The sequence below is a fragment of the Leopardus geoffroyi genome, chromosome E2 (assembly GCF_018350155.1).
Source record: "Leopardus geoffroyi isolate Oge1 chromosome E2, O.geoffroyi_Oge1_pat1.0, whole genome shotgun sequence".
In the NCBI taxonomy this organism is placed as follows: domain Eukaryota; kingdom Metazoa; phylum Chordata; class Mammalia; order Carnivora; family Felidae; genus Leopardus; species Leopardus geoffroyi.
In genome coordinates this window covers 35,798,089-35,817,365 of record NC_059335.1, presented here as the reverse complement: position 1 = coordinate 35,817,365, position 19,277 = coordinate 35,798,089, and the positions used below count along the sequence as shown (strand labels likewise).

The window sequence follows — 19,277 nt, the reverse complement described above, 5'->3', positions numbered from 1 at the left end:
TACTACCTACAAGAATACCTCACAGATATTTGGGTTTGGTTCCAAACTACCACAATTAAACGAGTAACACAATAAAGTGAATCAAAGGTATTTTTTGGTCTTTCAATGCATATAAAAGCTGTTGACACTATACTATAGTCTATTAAGTGTACAGAGCATTATGTGTAAAAAAAACACAACAGTGTATTTAAGCAATTTATTAAAGACAACAGTGGAGTTTGCTACATTGATTGATTCTTCTTTCATAAACAATTTTTCTATAGCATGTCATTTGTTTGATTACATTTTACCCACAGTAGAACCTTTTTCAAAATTGGGAGTCAATCCTCACAAACCCTGGTGCTGCTTTACCAACTAAGTTTACAGAGTATTCTAAATCCTTTGTTGCCATTCCAACAATCACAGAATCATCACCAGGAGCAGATTCCTTCTTGAGAAACCATATTCTTTGTTCTTCCATAAGAAGCAACTCCTCATCTGTTAAAGTTTTATCAAGAGATTGCAGAAATTCAGTAACATCTCCAGGCCCCACTTCTGATTCTAGTTCTCCTGATATTTCCACCATATCAGATACTTCCTCATCTGAATCCCTTATAATCATCCATGGGGAGTTGGAATCAACTTCTTCCAAACCCCTGTTCATGTTGCCATTTTGACCTCTTCCCATAAGCCATAAATGTTCTTCATGGCATCTAGAATGATGACTCCTTTCCACGAAGTTTTCAATTTACTTTGCCCAGATCCATCAAAGGAATCACTCACTATCTATGACAGCTATAGTTTCATGAAATGTATTTCTTTTTTTTTAATTTTTTTTAATCTTTATTTTTGAAAGAGAGACAGAGTGTGAGCAGGGGAGGAGCAGAGAGAGAGGGAGACACCAAATCCAAAGCAGGCTCCAGGCCCTGAGCTGTCAGCACAGAGCCCAACGTGGGGCTCGAACTCAAGAACCGTGAGATCATGACCTGAGCCAAAATCAGACGCTCAACCGACTGAGCCACCCAGGCACCCCACGTGAAATGTATTTCTTAAATAATAAGACCTGAAAGTCAAAATGATTCCTTGATTCAGCAGCTACAGAGTGAATGCTGTATTAGCAGGCATGAAAACATTAATCTCATTATACATCTCCATCAGAGCTTTTGGGTGATCAGGTGAATTGTCAATAATCAGTAATATTTTTCAAGTTACCTTTTTTTCTGAGCAGGTCTCAACAGTGGGTTTAAAATATTCAGTAAACCATGTTACAAACAGATGTGCTGTCATCTGGGCTTTTTGTTCCATTTATAGAGCACAGGCAGGGTCAATTTAGCATAATTTTTAAGGGCTCTAGAATTTTTGGAATAGTAAATGAGCATTGGCTTCAACTTAAAGTCATCAGCTGCATTAGCCCCTAAGAGAGTCAGCTTGTCCCTTGAAGCTTTGAAGCCAGCCTTTGACTTCTCTCTAGTTGTGAAAGTCCTAGGTAACATCTTCTAATGGAAGGCTGTTTCATCTACATAGAGAATCTGTTGTTTAGTGTAACCACCTTCGTTGATTTTCTTGGCTAGATCTTCTGGATAACTTGCTGCAACTTCTACATCAGCATTTGCCGCTTCACCTTACACATTTATGTTTCCCTTAAACCTCATGAACCAACCTCTGCCGGTTTCAAACTTTTCTTCTGCAGCTTCCTGCAGAAGAAAAAGAAGTCTCAGCCTTCATAAAATTAGAGTTAGTGTCTTGCTCTGGATTTGGTTTGGTTTAAGGGAATATTGTGGCTGACTTAATCTTCTATCCAGACCACTCAAACTTTCTCCATATCAGCAGTAAGCCTATTTCACTTTCTTATCATTTATGTGTTCACTGGAGTAGCACTTTTTTTTTTTAATTTTTTTTTTCAACGTTTATTTATTTTTGGGACAGAGAGAGACAGAGCATGAATGGGGGAGGGGCAGAGAGAGAGGGAGACACAGAATCAGAAACAGGCTCCAGGCTCTGAGCCATCAGCCCAGAGCCTGACGCGGGGCTCGAACTCACGGACCGCGAGATCGTGACCTGGCTGAAGTCGGACGCTTAACCGACTGCGCCACCCAGGCGCCCCTGGAGTAGCGCTTCTAATTTCCTTCAGGGACTTCTCCTTTGCATTCACACCTTGGTTGTTTGGCACAAGAAGCCTACCTTTTGACCTATTTCAGCTTCAAACATGCCTTCCTCACTAAGCTTAATAATTTCCAGGTCTTGATTCAAAGTGAGATACATGTGGCTCTTCCTTCCACTTGAACACTTAGAGGCCACTGTAGGGTTATTAACTGGCTTAATTTCAACATTGTTGTGTCCAGGAATAGGGAGGCCCCAGGAAAGGAAGAGACAGGGAACAGCTGTTTGGTGGAGCGGTCAGAACACACAACAACAATTATGGATTAAGTCTGCCACCTTACCATGGACATAATTCATGGTGCCTCAATACAATTATAATAATAATATTCGAGATCACTGATCATAGATCACCATAACAAATGTAACAACAGTAATGAAAAAGCTTGAAATGTTGCAAGAATTACCAAGATGTCACACAGAGACACAAAGTGAGCAAACGCTGTTGGAAAAAACCGGGCTTATAGACTTGCTCAACACAGGCTTGTATAAACCTTCAATTTGTAAAAATGCAATACAGTGCATTTGCACTGTTAATATTGCAATATAGCAATATTAACTATCATCACCATGCTATAGATTAGATCTCCAGATGTATTCATCTTATAACTGAAAGTTTGTACCCATCTCCACACTTCCTCAACCCACCCCATTTCCTGGTAACCACCATTCAACTCTGCTTTTGTAAGTTTGACTTTTTTAGATTCCACATATATAAGTGAGATCATATAGTACTTTTTTCACTTTGTGTGGCTGATTTAATTTAGCATAATGTCCTCCAGGATCATCCAAGTTCTCACAATTGACAGAATTGTATACAGGCCACCACATTTTCTTTATCCATTCATCTTTTGATGGACACTTAGGTTGTTTCCATATCTTGGCTACTATAAATAATGCTGCAATAAACATGCGGATGCAGATATCTATTCAAGATAGAGATGTTTTTTTCCCTTGGATATATACCCAGAGGTGGGATTGTTGGATCATATGGTAGTTCTATTTTTAATTTTTTGAGGAGCATCCATACTGTTTCCATTATAGCTATTACCACTATACATTCCACCAACAGCACACAAGGCTTCCCTTTTCTTCCCATCTCACCAACACTCACTTTCTTTTCTCTTTTTGGTAAAACCTGTCCCAACAAATGTGGGGTGGTATCACACTGTGATTTTGATTTGAATTTCCCTGATGATGAGTGACGTTGAGCACCTTTTTATATACCTGTTGGCCATTTGTATGTCTTCTTTTAAGAAATGTCTATTCAGGTCCTTAGCTGAGTTATTTGCTTTTCTGCTGTCACATTGTTTGAATTCCTCTCAGTCTTTTCTACTATACATGTTGTACTACATATAAAAGCTGAGTTTTTAAATTTTAAGAATAAAATAAAATGTTAAAAAAATTTAACTCTCTTACTAAGAGCAGAAGATGAGAAGAAGTGATAGCTAGAGTTGTACTTCAACTCGAATAACCATCCTCTATCCAACTCAGTATCAGGCTCCTTGGTGCCTGGCTTTTCTATTATCTTATGAGGTCCAGTTAACACAACATTCCTCACAAAATCTTCATTACACCAAGTAATGTAAATGAATATCTGTTCCTTCTAACCAAATTGTGTTAACACAGTGAGGTTCCCCTTTTTGATCAGGACAATACAAATATGTGTGTAATTATATATAATGCCCAAGCATGATGATATACAGTATAACATGACAATTCATATACTCTCAGTTGGAATGAAAACTGTTCTACTTTCCTGCACAAAAATTTTACTTGTAGTAAGTTATCCAAAAATTATAACTAAGATTAGGTGTAAGGATTTAGTGAAGAAATTTTTTAGAGGTTTGTATACAAAATTCCAGTAATAATGGGGCGCCTGGGTGGCTCAGTCGGTTAAGCGTCCAACTTCGGCTCAGGTCATGATCTCGCGGTTCGTGAGTTCGAGCCCCGCGTCGGGCTCTGGGCTGATGGCTCAGAGCCTGGAGCCTGTTTCAGATTCTGGGTCTCCCTCTCTCTGACCCTCCCCCATTCATGCTCTGTCTCTCTCTGTCTCAAAAATAAATAAACGTTAAAAAAAAAATTTCAAAATTCCAGTAATAAAAGATTGGTGTGGTGCCTGAGTGGCTCAGTCAGTTAAGCATCCAACTCTTGATTTTGGTTCAGGTCATGATCTCAGGGTTCATGAGATCAAGCCCCATGTTGGGCTCTGAGCTGACAGCACAAAGCCTGCTTGGGATTCTCTCTCTCCCTCTCTCTCTCTCTGCCCCACCCTCTCCACCCCCTTCCCCAGCCTCTCTCTCTCTCTCTCAAAATAAACAAATATTTTCAAAAATAAAATAATTAAATATTGGTAAAATAAATTGTCATATGATAGATTTCTATAGACTCCATGAAACTAGTGTTATAAAATAGTTTTATAGGCCTAGAAATATGAAAATGAAGTATTAAATGACAAAAAAATTATCACAATATGTATAGTTCCCTTAGTTAAAAATAAAATGCAGATCTTAAATATGTATATACAAATACATAATCTAGATAAGTACTGAGGCCAACATGTTAAAAGTAGGTATCTCTTAGTGGTGAAATTGTGAGTGATTTCATTTCCTTATTTTTTGCATGACTAAATTTTCTAAATTTCTTCTCTAAACATGTTTAACTTGTATAATCAGAACAAATTAAAGTTTTAGAAATATGAAACCAGTGATTGTCCCTAGGTGTTTAGGATTATGCTTTTCCCTTACTTGTCTATAATAAGCAAGTATTACTTTTATAATTGAAAAATAAATTGTATTTTTAAAAAACGGCCTAAGTATAATGTAAAATGAGAGAAAAAGTTTTATTCTAAAAGAGACTTTATCAGGATTATGATATGCTGTTGATAGATCCTGCATGATGAGCCATTCCAGTGTTACACATACCACTGTAGAAACAATTTTCCCCCCAAAATTAGTACAATATAACCTGGTTCAGTGGCAAGGATTTCCAATTACAAACTGATCTTCATTGCCTTTGTAATATACAAAGGTAATTGTCCTCTATGGATATGAAAAACAAACTCAAAGCTATGTTACAATAAATCCACCATCACTAGCATTGCTTCCAGGAATGCCATTCACCATCCTCCCAGAATAAATCGTTCTCTCTGAAATCCAAAAGTTTGGTGGTAATTCGAACATTGTCAACGCATCAAACTATATTGTTGCTAACATCATCAACAGGATATGTTACCTACATGGCAACATGTGAAAGTGCTCATTTAATAAGAAAAATGTTGGTTTTGGATGGCTATAGGAGTACTTTTAGTGTTAAAAGACCAATCAAGGCTTTCAAATAGATACCTTTCTGGAACTTCCAGTCCCTTACCATGGTTTTAGTACAGAGTATTACTGCTTCACTTATTTATGTTTCTTTATATATGAGTCAAAAAAAATCCAGCATTGTGTCTGTACTAATATGTCTAATTTTTCTCCATAGAATCTCACAAAATTATTTCCCCCCACAATAAATAATTCTTTTTCAGACTCCATGTTTCATGGATTTCATTCATCCCCAGTCATTTTCATGTTTGTGTCAAAAAAATTCTCAGTTAAAGGATATTTCTCCATAGACTGATGTTATGGGTTTGATTCTCCAAAATCAGCTAATACTGCTTGATTTGAGGCTAACAGACTGGCCTTCTAATCATCTATTTTACAAATGGTGATAGTGACAAAGGGACTAAGACAAATCAAAACTACCCTTTCCCAATTTACTGAAAAACAAATAGCAACACAGCACCTTCATTCATTCAACAAACACTGAGACCTAACATGTGCCAAGCACTCTTAGAAGTTCTAGAAATATAGGGGCACCTGGGTAGCTCAGCTGAGCGTCTGACTCTTGATTTCAGCTCAGATGATGATCTCATGGTTTGTGGGATGGAGCCCCACACTGGGTTCTGCACTGACAGCTCAGAACCTGCTTAGGATTCTCTCTCTGCCCCTCCCCTGCACTTACTAGCTCTCTCTCTAAAACTACATTAATTAATTTTTTAAAAAAAAGAAGTTCTAGAAATACACAAGTGACTATAACAATGTCATTACCTTTACGGAGCTCATATTTTAGAATTGGCTTTAAATATTGTAAAAGATCAGAATCCTTAACTGCTGCCCCAAGGCAAGAATTCTCTAACTGCTCGATTGACTCTTAGTGGATTTTTAAAATACCTCAGGGGTATCCAAAAGAGACAAGATAAGGATCCCCATACCCTTTCCTCTCCATTCTCCAGCATTCAAATATCTAAGAAATTACCTGCTTCAAGCAGGGGAACTTCATTTTAAGTTCAACATATTAGAGTTCTGCAAAAGATTTCACTTGCCAATTAGATTCCATTTGAGGTGGGGGGGGGGGAGGCTATAGATAGAGGAAAAGCAATGACCCCAATGACTAAGGTTTCATAATGGCCCTCCAAAGAATCAGATGTCACTCAGGCCACAGAGTGTCACTGTTTTCTGAACTGCAGAGCTTCCTGAGGATATATCCTCGAGGATATAACCCTGTGCCTGCATAGACTCTATGAACTTCTAGAGACAAGAGACTCACTGACTCCAACACACCACAGCACTGCCCAGGGACTCAGTGAATTCATAAAAATGACCCACTTTGACCCACACAAAAGGCCCCCCTGAATTCTAATTCTATTCACTTCTCTAATGTAGAGAAGTTTTTCACTGTCACCACTATCCATTTTGCTTCCACACTAAACCTCTCTTTCCTTTTTTTTTTTTTTTATCATTTTATTTTTTTCATCATGAGAAGTGTACTCTTTAATCCCCATCCCCTCCATATTGACCATCTCTTAAGCACTGGTTCAAAACCTATCACCCTCAACTCTTTTTCCAACCACTAACATTATAAATAGATTTGTGCAGATGCAACCTGACAGCACACTTCTCACCCTTCTCCGGGTGTCTCTGATGCTCTGCTCAACACTTATGCAGGAGCAACCTGAAATGCACCTTTTGAGATACTTATTAAGATTTTCAAAAGGTCCTAAAGAACCAGCTGTCCTGCATCCCTGACAAAGTTGGTTACACATCCTTGTATTGACAGTCCATTTTTCCCTGTTCTGCCACCTCAATCCCTCACACCTGCTCCTTGGGATCACATTCTTAAATTAACAACCTGTGCAAATAAGCCTTTGACTCTGGCTTTGAATAGAGGGAGGGGTAGCTTCTCTGTTGTCTTAGAAGGCAGCTTGAAAAGTGACGTCAGCAGATGGCCTTCTAGGAGGTCTCAATGCTTGTCCCCCAACAAAAACAATGATTAAATAACTACCTACCAATGAAAATAGCTATGGGAGAACTCAAGTACAATGAAGAGGCTGTAACAACTGGAGAATAGCTATGTGAAAAAACACAGGAAGCATCTTACCTATGTTACCCTATCTCCTAGTCCAGCACATCTCTTCCCCACCATGGGGGATAAAGAGTGCAAGACCCCCAAAAGGCTTCACCACTAAGGACCCAGGCAGCCCTTACCACAGTCCTGGACACCCGCAGCCTTGGTCACCTAGGAACCAAGCAGTCTTTGCCAACACTGACATCAGTGATAGAGCTACTCTCCCAGAGCCAGAGATAAGGCACTCCCCCCAGCTGCCGCCCTTGCATCCACCCACAGGAGAAGGTCTTTCCCTACTGAAGCCCTTTTAAGTCAAGAAGAAGTGACTGCTCCTTAGGGGTGCCTGGGTGGCTCAGTTGGTTGGGCAGTCAACTTCAGCTCAGGTCATGATCTTGCGGCCTGTGAGTTCAAGTCCGGCATGGGGCTCTGTGCTGACAGCTCAGAGCCTGGAGCCTACTTTGGATTCTGTGTCTCCTCTTTCTCTGCCTCTCTGCCTCTCTCTCTCTCTCTCTCTCTCTCTCTCTCTCTCAAAAAAAATAAACATTTAAAAAAAATTTTTAAAAAGAAGTGACTGCTCCTTAAATTCACACAGTATAGAAGTTCTTCAAAAAATTTAAAAAATACAATGGCAATATGATCCAGCATCCCATTTCTGGGTATTTATCCAAAGGCACTGAAAGCAGGATATTGAAAAGATACTGCATCCCTATGTTCATTATAGCATTATTCACAATAATCGACATATGGAAACAACCTAAATGTCCATCAGTGGATAGATGGATAAAGAAGATGTAGTATATACATACAATGAAATATCATTCGGCTTTTAAAATGAAGGAAATCTGCCATTTGTGACAACATGGATGTTGTCCATGTTGAGGTATTACGCTAAGCGAAATAAGCCAGACTCAGAATGACAATACTGCATAATCTCACTTCTATGTAGCGTTTCAAAAAAGTCAAAGTTAGAGAAGTAGAGAGCAGAATGATGGTTATCAGGGGCTGGTGTGAAGGAGAAATGGGGAGATGTTGGTCAAAGTGTACCAACTTTCAGTTATAAGATGATGAAATTCTTGGAATCTAATGTACAGCATGGTGACTATAATGAACAATACTGTACTCTTTACTTGAATCTTGATAAAAGGGTGTATCTTCAGTGCTCTCATCATATACAAAAAAAACAAAGATGGAAACTGTGAAATGATGAATATGTTAATTAGCTTGATTGTGATTATTTCACAATGTACACATATATAAATTACCAAGTTGTCCCCATAAATATATACAATTTTTAATGGTCAATTATACCTCAATAAAGCTGGGGGAAAATAAGAAGGCAATTTGATGTGGAGAACATAGAACCATGCAGACCCAGGTTCCAACCTTTGTTTACAACTGGTTAGCTGTAGGACTTTGGACAAGGCTCATAATCTAGGCACCTTTTAAGAAATATGAAGAATAAATAAGGTAATATAGTTGTTAGCTTCCAGATACCAAGACTTCCTTCCCTAACCCACAAACAGCCATTTTCAGCAGCTTATAGACTCCCTAAAAATAAGAAAGTAAAGGGTCGCCTGGGTGGCTCAGTTGGTTAAGTATACAACTTCAGTACAGGTCATGATTTCACAGTTCCTGAGTTTGAGCTCCGCATTGGGCTCTCTGCTATCAGCGCAGAGCCCGCCTGGGATCCTCTGTCCCCCTTTCTCTCTGCTCCTCCCCCACTAGTTCTCTCTTTCTGTCTCTCTCCCCCAAACTAAATAAACTTAAAAAAAAAAACTAGAAATTCAATAAAAGAACAACTGAAACATACAAAATATTCTCTTATAAATGGCGTTTCCTCTTTTTTCCCATAAGTTTACTTGTTTATTTGGGAGATTTTCCCCCTTTAGAATTAGATATCCTTATCAAACATGCCTTTCAGGTAATGTTAGTTCCGAGTAGCTACTATTTTAAGAACATTTCAGATTCTGCAGTGGAGGTCCTTTTAATTTTTCAATGAAATTACCTGAGCTTGGCAGTAACTCTTTCGAGAAAATAGGTAAAGCAAGAAGTAAAAAAAATAATAATAATAAACAGTGGTTTGAGAAGATAGCAGGAACAGAGGAATGTGACCAAGGGTCAGCTGGAAAATAGAAGAATTGCTGAGAGTCACTGAGGTCCCAGCTGCTATTAGCTTGCAGGTAAATTCTGGTGAATTCAATCAGCAAAGTTATAAGAATGTGCCTTCTCTGATCCTACCAAAGCATCCTTCACTGGCTTACTATTCTCAACCCCATCATAAATAGCACTTACCACACTAAAATTTCATTGTTTATTTCCTTGTCTATATCATTCATTAGAAAACTCTACAAAACATAGGGACCTTCTACCCAGGGAAAAAAGTAGGTGTTCACATATCCACTATTTTGCATATACTTTCAAGAAGTTCATTTACCTAGATTAAGGATCTCTGTATTTGACTCTGAACATCTTGACAGAAGTGCTCAAATCATGGCAAACTCTGTCTCCAATGCCCAGTTCCCAGTACACGGAATCTACTCGAAAGTATTTTGGGAAGAATTAACGAAGAAATGTTTTTCAACCTGGGAAAAGAACTGAATAAATCATAAAAGGGCTAAGGTTTGGCAGAGCAGGAATCATGAATAAACAAAGGGATGAGGAGGTGTCAAGATGAAATGGTTTAGGTTGTGTGAAAAGGCAGATAGATAAATGAGAGAAAGGCAAAGAAGATTGACGATCTGAGAAAATTATGAGCATGTTCAGTATACACGAAGAGAGTGAAAAAGAAACTGGGGAATCTTGTAGTCAAAGAAAGCAATCTCTGGGGCACCTGGGTGGCTCAGTCAGTTAAGCATCTGACTTCTGCTCACGTCATAGTCTCACGGTTGCTGAGTATGAGCCCTGCATCAGGCTCACTGCTGTCAGCATGGAGTCCACTTTGGATCCTCTGTCTCCTTCTCTCTCTGCTCCTCTCCCCCGCCTCAAAAAGAAATAAACATTTAAATATACATCTATATTTAAGAAAGCAATCTCTGACACTGGAAATATTTTGAATTGTTGTCACATGACTGTCAGCAAGAGAAATAAATTCTTTGTGTAGTGGGTAAACTAGTCTTTGTATACAAATAGAAATGTAGGCTGGGAAAATTATTCAAGACTCAATATATAAGGAGTAGGTCAGTAGATCTTATTTATCCTATAAAGTGGAGATTTTAGACCTTTCAGATCTTTGTTGTTTCAAAAAAAAAAAAAAACAGGAATCAGAATAAGACTTTAGCATCCTATGAAGAAGGTTTATCAAGTTGTCTTCATTGAGGTTCAATCTTAATTATTTTCTACAGCCTAAAAGCCATGACCAGGAAAATAATTATGTGGTGGATTTTGTTCTTGCAAAATAATTCTTTAGCTCTCTAAAATATAGAAATCTAAGAAAATACTGAATATAGCCACCCATCCATCCACCCACCCACCCATCCAATTATTCATTGAACAAGCATTGTTTACCAATATATCCCAAACACTAGTACATAGAAGTTCCTCAATGAATCAAACACTTAAGAACTGAGCATTGTGCTGATGGTAAGTTTACAAAGATAAACAAGGCACCATCCAAAGCATTGAAGAGCTCACATTTTTTTTTATTTTTTTTTACATTTATTTATTTTTCAGAGACAGAGAGAGGCAGAGCATGAGCAGGGGAGGGAGAGAGAGACACACACACACAGAATCCGAAGCAGGCTCCAGCCTCTGAGCCGTTTGTTAGCACAGAGCCCGACGTGGGGCTCGAACCCACCAACTGTGAGACCATGACCCAACCCAAAGTCGGACACTCAACCGACTGAGCCACCCAGGTACGCGGAAGAGCTCACAATTTAGAAGAGAATTAGAAATGTAAACGAATAGCTATAATGCATTTTGAAGATGGATATGTAGCTGGGGGTGTATAACTCTCCCTTTTTAAAAACTACTTTATTAAGATTATGATAAATTCAGATTAATTGGGGGCAGATGTGGAGAGAGATTGGCAAGAATCATTAACATTTATAAACAATATATTAGTCAAGTCAGATCAAATTTTAAAAGTAATTTTTGTACTTATGTGCATTTGAAAGACTCTTTACCATAAAACTGATAGTCTTAACCATCACGACTTAACTATGGTTTTTTTCCAGTGGGGCTAAATAGGTTACACAGACTTCATTTCTGGGCAAGACATGCTGTGATGTGTCTTGAGTCAGCATTGCAAAGGCTAGTCAAGGTTTCATATCAACAGCCCTCCTCACCCAGCATCTGTGGGTGACTGATACTAAGCCTTTTAACAACTTGCAAGGAATCATGTTTAAAAAGAAAAATAGTAAAAGAAAAAAAGAATAAAAATAAAATAAATTTATGACCTTGGCTTTCCAACTTTTATCTGTGCACTTCTTGTTCAAATCATGTCTCCTGGGTCTCTCTCTGCACAAAGGGGAATGTTTCTCTCTTCTGTATGACTAGGATGCCTGCATTTCTCTCTACTCCCAGCCCCAGTAGGATGTCGACTTGTGATCAACAGAAAGAATAGATCATGGAGAAATGGGCTATTTTTCCACATGGCATGTTTCCCCATGACTGCCTTTTTCCTGGTCTGGAAGAAAAGTTTCCATGACAACCAAGTAGCTAACATTCACTCCCCACCAGCTGACTTGCTTGCCTACCAAATGATCAGCTGGATATTGTGTTAAAATTATTTTACAGAGACTGGCTAATCTGCAGGGATTATTTGTCTGTTTATTTTTGAGAAACTGGCTCCTTGGTGAAACTTCGTAAGTGGACCTAACTTCCTTTTCTGGTGCTTTAAAAGCATCATCTCAACTAAACAAAACAAGCTTAAGCCAACATTAGACAGTCACCTCCTGGGACATAAAATATGAATGTGAACCTTCCTTCCCCATGAAGGGCACATAAGTGCTTTGAGCAAGAACTAAGCTGTATTTTTTTCTCCGTCCTCATGTGCCTAACACATGGTCTGGCAGGTGGTATACATAAAATAAATGTTGAACATCCCATCACCTGATCTTCTCCAAACAGAGTATTTATGTTTAGGCTGATGGGCTGAGGCAGAATCAACTTCCTAATAATGTAATAATCTTAATTTTTTAAATGTCTGTCTATAAAAAGGATGAAAAAAATCACAGTAGAGTATCAGTATATACAAATTGTTAAGCCTGTGCATATAAGAAAGACTGGAAGGAAATATACCAAAATATTTACAATTGTTATGTTTTGTAGGTTGAACTATGACCGTGTCTTCTGATTTTTCTCATTTTAATTTTTTTTCTTTTTTGCTAAACAAACTTTTCTGTTGAGTACTGTTTTGGTCCCTTCAGGCTGCTGTAACAAGATACCACAGACTGGGTGGTTTGTAAATAAGAAACATTCATTTCTCACAGTTCTGGAAGCTGGGAAATCCAGTATCAAGGCACCAGTACGACCACATTTTGTTAAGGGCCCTCTTCCTGGCTCTTATCTTATGCCTTCTTGCTGTGTCCTCACATGGTAGGAGGTCTGAGGAATCTCTAGGGGTCTCTTCTTTTTGTTTGTCTGTTTGTTTGTTTGTTTGTTTATATTGAGAGAGAGAGTGAGCAGGGGAGGGGCAGATAGAGGGAAAGACAGAATCCCAAGCAGGCTCTGAGCTGTCAGTGCAGAGCCTGATGTAGGGCTCAAATTTACGAACCATGAGATCATGACCTAAGCCAAGGTCAAGAGTCAGATGCTTAACCGACTGAGCCACCCAGGTGCCCCTCTTGGAGGGAGGGGGTCTTTTCTATAAAAACATTAATCCCATTGAAGAGGGCTCCACTCTCAAGACCTAAGCACCTCCCAGGGCCCTACCTCATAATACTAACACAACAGGCATTGGGACATCACCATTTGAATTCTGGAAAGACACAAACACAGATCACAGCAAGAATCTACAATGTTCAAGGCACTGTACTATCACCCAGGATAAGAAAGATTAACAAACCTCTCTCATATTCAGAGTCATGAAAAGAAGAGGTAAACTAGGCAGAAAACAACTTTCTAGGATTATCTACTCTGACATGCATATCAACTGGTATTATAACTACATCCTGTGGTGTGATGAACATCAGATAGGGTTGTGGAGGGAAAAGCATGAACAAATCCTTTTCTCGTTCTCTAAAGACAAATCTGATCTTAAGTTAACTTGCTTACTTTCTCCTGAAAAATCTGATAAAGGTGAAATCTCATCTGTATTACAGGCAACATTTTTTATACAATGGATAAAAATGGCCCATTATAAATAAATTTCATCTGGCCTGGAGAAGTGTGAATAAAGTATAAATACCTGGTGGGAAGCCATAACTTTATGATTCCTTGAATACACAGATTCATAACTGGGCATATCCTTTGTGGAGGCCTGACAGCTATGCATAAGCCTATTAAGAGAGACCTTGGTCCCTATGGGGTGAGAGGCCTCTATGTCAGGGCAGCTATTCCATCTGTCTAATAGAAGTTGTGTTCCCTCACACCCAAATTCTCCTGGAGCACGGAGAAGAGAAAGGGTACAGGTGGCAGGAAGAGTCAAAGAGTGGACTATTATAAGGATTATTCCCTCTGAAAATAAATGCCTGACACCCAGCTAGATGCTGTTTATGCTTCTGGACCAATATCCACCTGATTAAACTGGCACCAGGTGCTACCTGTTCAAGTCTTGTGAGTCTGAAAGTCTAGTTAAGAACATCCCCCTCTAGCACTTGCACAGAGTATGAGGAGGAAAGCCAATTTTAAAAGAGCTGAGATCATTTCCTCCATTATTTTTTCACCAGTAAACACATAAGCATGACTCCACATGAGCTCCCCAAGGGGATGTTTCTATAGCTTTTACAACATTCTTTACTGAAGTCAGTCCTGAAGCTAGTGGGTCCAAGTGAGGACACTAGATGTGCCACTCAAATCCCCTTCAGAAAGGTAAGAGTATTTCCCTAGTTGCTAGTCATGCTACTGGCAGGCAGGCAGCCCTCAGCTATCAGCCCCCTTTGGAGACTGATTGCCTTGGTGGAAGAGAGCCCTTGCACCCAATCATTGAACAACACAGGTGTATAAAAACCCAGGCCCCTGACCCCAACCAGAGATCCCCCTAAAGGATTATCCCAGCTTCAGAGCCCCCTATAGCATAGCTGAAGCTTCCACGAGGCTGTGCCAAAGTCCAATCCCTCCTTCTGCCCAATCTCTATTCTAAGAGGGCTCCCTGAGAAATCTGCACAGCCATTTCCATCTGTGACAACCCCTGATCAGAAATGTTTGTTAGGCACCTTTCATGTTTCAGGTACCAGAATCAGCATCGGTAAATAAGATACAGTCTTTGCATCCAGGAAGCCTCCAATTTAGGGGCAGGGGTATATCCATTAAAAGCAGTGTAATAAGTGCTGTGATGGGTAAATGTTATGAGGGCCATACGAAGTATTCCTAACTGAATCTTTGGACAGTTAAGAAAGGATCTGTAGAGGAAGATATATCTATACTGGCTTCTAGGACATATGTGGAAGCTAGGTAGTCTAGAAAAAAAAAAAGGAAAGAAAGAAAAGCAGAACAGTATGAAATATGATGACACTGTAGAAGAGGCAACTTCTTTTCACTTATAGAGTAGAAAGTAGGAGAGAGGTGATATCCCATGCAAAATATTTATTAAAAAATACTCATTTAATGACTATTAAAAATACTCATCAAAATACATTGAACTGTATGCTAAAGGAAAGGAGAGGCATGGATGGTTGGTATACATTTGTACTTTATCAATATCTCTATGCCTACAATATGGAAAGTGGATTGGAGGAGAGGGGGATGGAAGACGGGCCAGTGAAGATTGTGCTGGAGTGTTCTTGGCAGGAGGGGAAGTTAGCCTGAACCAAACTGGGATAGAAGGAGTGAAAAGAAAAATTGAGATATTTTGGAGGTAGAATTGATAAGACTTGGAGATTCACCGAACATGGGATTAACAGAAATCAAGGGATCAAGGGAAACCTCAAATTTGTGATTTAAGCAAATGGGCAGAGAAGGCAAAATGTAACAATCAAGGCAGGATGTTTTAGTGATTTCTAGTGTTTTAGTGACCTGTTTGTGGGACACCCAAATAGATATATAAAGTTAGCAGCTTAATGTGGGGCTAGGAGAAAGAGGAGAGAAAAAGAGAGAGAGAGAGAGGCAGGGAGTGTTTGTGTGTGTATACATGAGTAATAGAGAAAAACACTTAAGAGTACTGGCCCAGCCATAACCAGAATTTGTAACAGTCTTTTGGATCTCCACAGTACAATATTACTCAGCAGTTATGAGAACATATTTAGAGAGAACAAAGCTTTGAAGTCAGGCGTACCTCAGCTTTTATCTCAGCTCCATTACTTACTTGCTACAAAGACTTGGGCAGCTTGCATATCTGGGACTCATTCTCCCCATTTCCCCATTAGAAATGGGGCTGCCAGGGTGCCTGGGTGGCTCAGTCGGCTCAGGTCATGATCTCACAGTTCATGGGTTCAGGTCAGAACTTGCCTGGAATACTCTCTCTCTCCCTCTCTCTGCTCCTCCCCCATTCATGCATGTGCTTCTCTCTCTCTCTCTCTCTCTCTCTCTCCCAAAATAAATACATAAACTTAAAAAAAAAAAAAGAAATGGGGCAGCTAATCACACTTTATAAGGTTGTCATAAAGGTTACATGAGATAATACACATAAAACAATCTGACACATAGCAGGCCTTCTGTGATTCTTTAGTTCACCAACTCAAATGAATTCTAGTGATCTCTGCAGTGTCCCTCCCCCTTCTCAGTACCTCCTGACTCCAGTTTCTACTTTAAACTCATACTGTTAACATAAAGCATTGTTTCAATTACCTGATAAAGATAAGATCCTGCCCCCACTCTCCCTTTCTGCGGTCTGGCCCTGCAGGTGTTCTAAGCCTCTCCCGCCTTGTCTACATCTAATTTACTTCCCTTCAGTTGAATGTTATCACAAGTCATGAATTATTCTCACTTCGTGTTTACTGCAAACAGATAACCATTATCTCCAACGTGCCTGCTTGGTTTTATCTTGGTTCACATTCTGCAACTTTTTAATTATTTCATTTTATTTCTCTACATTAGGTTGTTTCTCTTCTGCATTGACACTTGGATTAAGAGAGGAAAACAAATTTGTAATTTTATACGCCTTTTCAAACATATTACTGCTGGAAACAAGCTGAGGCCTGTAAAGTATGTTTTGATTGTAAAGTTCAACGACCGTATCAAGATTCTTTGGCTGGTAAAGGCGAGGTCTTTCAGATTCTCCTTTACAGGGAGCTGAGTTAATTTCAGCAAGGGATCACAGTCAAGTGAACCAAGGCTTGGTTGGTTCCAGAAGACAGGGCTCCCTCATTTGAGGGTTTACGCAGGGCAGCAGAAGTAGATGGGATCAAAGGGTAGGTATCAGACCATATCCAGGAAGGGGAACAATGGCCAAACCAGAGAAGAGAAAGCAGTTGCCTTATTTAAGGGAAAGGCATAAAATGAGGGGTGGATAAAGGAATCAATACTGTGGAATTAAGTAAACCTAAGAATATTTGGAGAGGGTTCAAGTCTGAAACTTTGAACATGGGGCAGGGACATTTAAGTACCCTTTAAGGGATATGGTCAAATATCTGCAAGTAATACAACTCAAACTGTAATAGAAAAGGACAGGTCTTTTTGTTCGCAGCCTCAGGGTGGCTCTTTGATTCCCATTCAAGACAATTCTATTAGAGCCTATAAAGGATCCTGCATTCTATCCTTACCTGCTCCACTTTGCCCTGTCCATCCCAACCCTCCACCTATGTGTCCACTTCCCACCCCTCACAACACACACCTAAAGGATTTAGTTTCTCCTTTCTCTGCTCTTGATCACTCCACCTGACTACACATGCCATCTATCCTCCCCTGGATTGTACCTCCCATGGATCTTTCTGCCGATTAAGTGCTCTGAAAGAAAATATAAAGATAAAACAACAAACTCCTCCTCACCTTCCTTGTTAGCCACACGAATCAGCCCTGAGCAATGGAACTGAGGAGAAAGGGAACCAGAATTTTCTGAGCATCATCGATCTGAGTGCCCAGCACTCAAATACTTTACATTCCCTATCCCACTGAATCCTCATGATGCTGCAATATTTACATCTGGGGAAACTAAAAGTCCCTTGATTGACAAAGCTGGTGGATAGAAGACCTGGAATTTAGACACTGGCCCTTCTGAGCCCAAACTCCATTTTTGACAAATCCTAATTTACGAATTTCACTTTGATGGTGCAATATTAATCGTTTCTCCACAGTGAATTGACAGCCCTCCATTACGAGCTATTTCTCCCCTTGTGTCAATGTCTTTCTGGTCCAGCGTAAGCACAAAGTGAACTAGGGAATCATATTAGAGAGCAAATAGCTCCCAAGTCCTTTATTCACAACTCTGAGTCTCTAGTACGCTTCCCTTTGCTCCTATATACACTGAAATATAATGTATTTTGTGATGTTAATACTGGAGTGGCATTTACAGACCCAAAAGCTGACACTCAGCTTTAAAATTCTATCATGAGATAAATATCCCTCTTCTGTGCCAAAAGGAAAAAAAAAAAAAAAAAACCTCAAAATGAAAAAGCAAGACATTTAATCATCATCCAAATGAACAGGAATGTGAGGCGCTGTGCTGGCTAGTTTGATGCCAAGTCACCTCTGCCCTGTCTGAAGCTCATCCACCACTTCTGTCCTCAGCTGTTTGTTTATTCAGTCCAAGGGCTTCACTTCCTGTTTGATATGCATCCCATGAGCTGCCCGTGCCAGACATCCTGAAATAAATTACCAAATGGACTCTAGGCAAACTTCTTATTCTTGTTATGAATTTTGAGAAGTATAAAGAACTTCCCATGGACCACAGTGTCATCCTTTCAGTTACACTGAGGCAAGGTCAGTTCTCCTCTTCTGGAGGATGTATCTCCAAGAGCCCAAGAACAAAGAGCCGTAGTAAGACCTCCAGTGTTTACAACCCCTTTTGCAACATGGTTCAGAGAAAAGATCATGGGCTTTGGAGTCAGAAAGATTGAGTTCAAGTCTGAGTTTTGCTACCTACTTACTCTATCTGCAACCTAATGCAATGGCACTAATTTCTTTTTTTGTTTGTTTATGTTTATTTATTTTTGAGAGATAGAGACAGAATATGAGCTGGGGAGGGGCAGAAAGAGCGGGAAACACAGAATCTGACTTAGGCTCCACGCTCTGAGCTGTTAGCACAGAGCCTGACATGGGGTTCTAACTCATGGACCGCGAGATCATCAAGTGAGCCAAAATCAGACTCTTAACCGCCATCCAGGTGCCCTGGTACTAATTTCAATGACCCTTGGGATCTTCCCATATAAGGTAGATAAGCAATCACAGTGGAAAGAGTGGTGCAGTAATTCAGTGAGACCATGTCTGAAGGGATCCTGAGCATATATATGGTCTATGTCCAAGAAATGCTGGGCCCCTCCCTGCTTTGAAAAGAGGTATCAATCACCTTCATCTTCCTAGCAACTCAATGGAACAGAAAAAAGATGCAACATGTGGAATATGTTGATGGAATTGATAATATATGATGAGGTAAAATAATATGCTAACTGCCCTTCAGAAAATGGAGGGAAAATTTTTAGTTTTGCCAGGTCACCTGAATAGTCTCCCCAACCTCAGAATTTTTTTCCCATTAATCTGGTTTCAGAAGCAATTAATGGTAGGAT

General features: G+C 39.6%; 1 pseudogene; it reads right to left on the bottom strand.

The window, feature by feature from the left end:
• Positions 1-267: 267 nt before the first annotated feature.
• Positions 268-19,277, bottom strand: part of LOC123577832 — a 74,839-nt pseudogene continuing 55,829 nt past the window's right edge.